This window comes from Amblyomma maculatum, chromosome 4 (genome assembly GCF_055883805.1).
Source record: "Amblyomma maculatum isolate TAMU_Amacu chromosome 4, ASM5588380v1, whole genome shotgun sequence".
NCBI classification, from domain to species: domain Eukaryota; kingdom Metazoa; phylum Arthropoda; class Arachnida; order Ixodida; family Ixodidae; genus Amblyomma; species Amblyomma maculatum.
Genome location: NC_139347.1, coordinates 129,260,893 through 129,264,425, shown reverse-complemented (window position 1 = coordinate 129,264,425; position 3,533 = coordinate 129,260,893). Strand labels below are relative to the sequence as shown.

The 3,533-nt window shown below is 53.3% G+C and overlaps 1 pseudogene; it reads left to right on the top strand.

Moving 5' to 3' along the window:
- The first annotated feature begins 1,979 nt into the window (after nt 1-1,979).
- LOC146192370 (uncharacterized) lies at nt 1,980-3,056 on the top strand (annotated as a pseudogene).
- Nucleotides 3,057-3,533: the final 477 nt, after the last annotated feature.

Genomic DNA, 3,533 nt, shown 5'->3' with positions numbered 1-3,533 from the left:
TTCACTTGTTTTCTGTAGATGAAGTTGGGAAGGGGCCGAGGCGATCCATCACAATCTGATGAAATGCCTTGGTCGGGGGTATGAGTATCACTAGCCCAGCGGAGCTCATTGGGGGCTTCTTGCGTCGCTGACACTCACGACACGTTTTCTCGCAATGCCGAAACTCGGCGTTAAACTGCAGCTAATAATAAGTTTCTTAAATTCGGCGCGCTCCTGCTTTGGACTCATAATGGAAAGCATCCACATTTACATGCCCGAGATCTTTTGGTCGATAAGAAGATATTTGGCCCTGTTGGGCGCAAAGTTCGTCTTCACGAGGACGTACCGTTATGTAAGGCGAATGAAGACAACTGACGCCTAAACAGAGCTTGGAGGTGAAAGGGTTTTTTCTTCCATGTGATTAACAGGATGCTGTATCTGAGGCGATCAACTAAATGTTGCAGCTGTGGATCCGAGCGCTACTGGTGCGCGAACAGGCGACGCTTACCGGTCCCAAGGAGGCATCAACGTCTTCTTTCTAAATTCTGCCGCGCTTCGATGGGGGCTCGTGACACGCAGTCTCCGGAAAAATGCTTTCAGCCGTACTGGTGGATCACAGTGGTATCGAATTCTTCAAGCCGAAGAGTTCATCGAGCAAAGTGTCAGGGGGGGACCTTTCAGATTAGCGAGTCAGCAAAGAACATGGTGATCGCCAACAACCTTGAATGGTCGTCCGTACATGTAACGGCATGATTTTGACGTGGTCCCGATGATGGCGAGGCATTGTTTCTCTTTCGTTAAATAGTTGACTTCGGTTTTTCTACAGCGAACACCTAGCGCGTGATAACTTTTCCTGACTGTCGCTTCTCTGAACCTATCCTAGGCGTACCTTGCTTCTGTCGGTATGATTTTCCGTCTTGGATAAGGCTGAACGCTTCTACTCGGTGCCGAAGGAATCAAAGGACGCCGAGGTCTGCTTCATTCCAAAGCCCGGCAAGGCCCTCACGATAGAAAACATGCTGCCCAACTGCCTCGCGTCCTGCGCGGGGAAGGTGATGAAGCGCATGGATCTTCGCCAGCTGCAGAAGCACCTCGAAGAAACGGATCAGATGCCGGAGACGATATACTGCTTCAGGCAACATCTTAGCACCCAAGACGTGATGATCCAACTTCACGAACTGGTCGTCAAGCCGGCAACGAGGCACGTGCCGGGCGGGATACTCGCCCTCGACCTGAAGGGAGCGTTTGATAACGTGGCCCACGCGAGCGTGTTGAAGAATCGGACTATGACCAGGTGTGGCCGAAAGACATCCGGCTACACCAAAGATTTTCAGTCAAACCGAACAGCGGCCATCAGGATAGGGGAGAAGTCGGACGCTGTCGAGCTCGGTGACAGGGGCACCCCAGAGGGATCGGTCTTGTCGCCCCTGCTCCTCAATCTGGCCCTCCTGCACCTGTCCGATCTATTCAAGCAAATCAAAGGCGTGGACCACGCGTTCTACACCGACGATATTACGGTGTGGACGGCTCGAGCCGGGTCTGATGCCTGGATGAAGGAAGCCTCGCAGAAGGCGGCATCGACCGTGCACGAGTACGCAAAGTCGCGCGACCTGTCGCGCGGACTGGGCTGCGTTCCCCAGAAATGAGAGCTGCTTATGATCCAACCGGGAAAATCCAAGAAAGAGCTGCCGCCGAACGTGATCGTCACCATCGACGGAACGGACATCAAGCCAACAAAGCAGATTAGGATCCTCGGCCTACTATTTCAGACCGGAACACACCACCGTCACAAAGATCAAGACTATAACCAAACAGATACTCAGTATGATTAGAAGGGTATCAACAGAAACCGAGGCCTCAAAGAGGACGATGCCATGCGCCTGATACGCGCGTTCGTCGTGTCGCGGGTTACCTACTCCGCCCCCTGTCTCCAACTGACGAAGGCGAATGGGGACACCCTAAACACGATGCTTCGTAAGGCAACGAAACAAGCACTGATCATGCCCATATACTCGTCCACGCAAAGACTGCTAGACATGGGCGCCCATAACACGGTGGAGGTGCTCATTGATGGCTACCTCTCTAATCAGAGAACCAGCTCAGTCACAAGAAACACAGACGAGCTGTCCTACGCAAGATGAAATTGCAGATTGAGCCAGTACCCCTCAAGGAAACCCTTCCGGAAGACTGGAAGACGACCATTTAGATCAGACCCCTTCCCTGGAACATGACGCCTGGCAAGGACGACGCGAAGTGCACCGTGCAGGCCTAGCCATATCCTGGAAGCTGGAAAAGGCCCCCAGGGTTCTCTGCGTGGACGCCTCGCTACGAAACAGTGACCGTGCAGCGGTGGTGGTAACGTCAAAAGACAGGCTGATGATCAGCGCGTACATAAAGACAACAGAACCCGCAGTTGCCGAAGAAGCGGCCGTGGTCCTCGCACTCGCACAGTCGAGCGTGGACACCGTGGTCACCGACTCCGAGACAGCCTACAGAAGCTTCCGCAGAGGGGTAATCTCCTCCGCGTCCCGAGCGATTCTATCCAAGTGAAAGCCTCCGGGAAAGCCATAGAGCTCGTGTGGGTCCCGGCTCACTCGCAGGTAGCAGGGAACACCATCGCAGACTACTATGGCCGAGAAATGACGATCCGGGGCGAGCACGAGCCGGAAGAGCTACCGCATCCGGTTTCCAGCTTTCGGGAGATTACCCGGATGTACCGAGAGGAAAGGTGGAGACTGCTAGAACCGCACCCTAAACTCACCAGGCAGCAACAAACGATCCTGTGTCGAGCATAGGCGGGATCGCTAGCGCATCCCGTACTGATGAACCACATGTACCCTGCGCAAACACGATATGCTCTGTCCTTTTAGCAAAACAGAAAAGGGCACCCTGCTGCACATTTTGGCAAAATGCACGAAACTCAAGACCCCCCTCCCTCCTCCCCTTCCCGCCAATACCCCCAATCCCCAACCCCTGAGCGATAGGAGACCTTGTTATCCAGCCACGCCCTATCGATTCAGCTCGCACTCACGGACAGGGGCCAAGAGCTGCTGGTAACATATGGGTCCCGCAACTAGGGAACCACACCGTCTAGGGCCTGCATGCACCACCGAAGTATTTCGGGCCGAATAAATGTTGATTCCTCCTCCTTCTACTCGGGCGGTGGTGGCGCATGCTACCTAGATGTGACAACTAAATAATTTGCCACTATTCGTGCCTTAAGTTTAACATACAAATAACCTCTGTTTGGTTATTTCACCTGTCAATGGTATATTTTTGCTTCACAGTCCTTAAATCTAAACATCTTTGCAGGTGCGACGCTGTGTTGCGTAGTTATGGGCCATCGAGCTCAGCCGCGATAGGGCTCGAGCCTTCCCCGTTCTAAGTAATGTTACTCTCTGCATCTGTATCCCTTTGCAGCCGTAGGCCGATATCTTGATGATTCGTTTTCCGGTCGTGCAGATAGTTGGCGTGCCTAACGGTGCAAGTTAGAGAGGGCGCCACACTGTTTCTTGTGGCGATAAAGGCTATCAAGCTGAAAGGATAGCGATGAG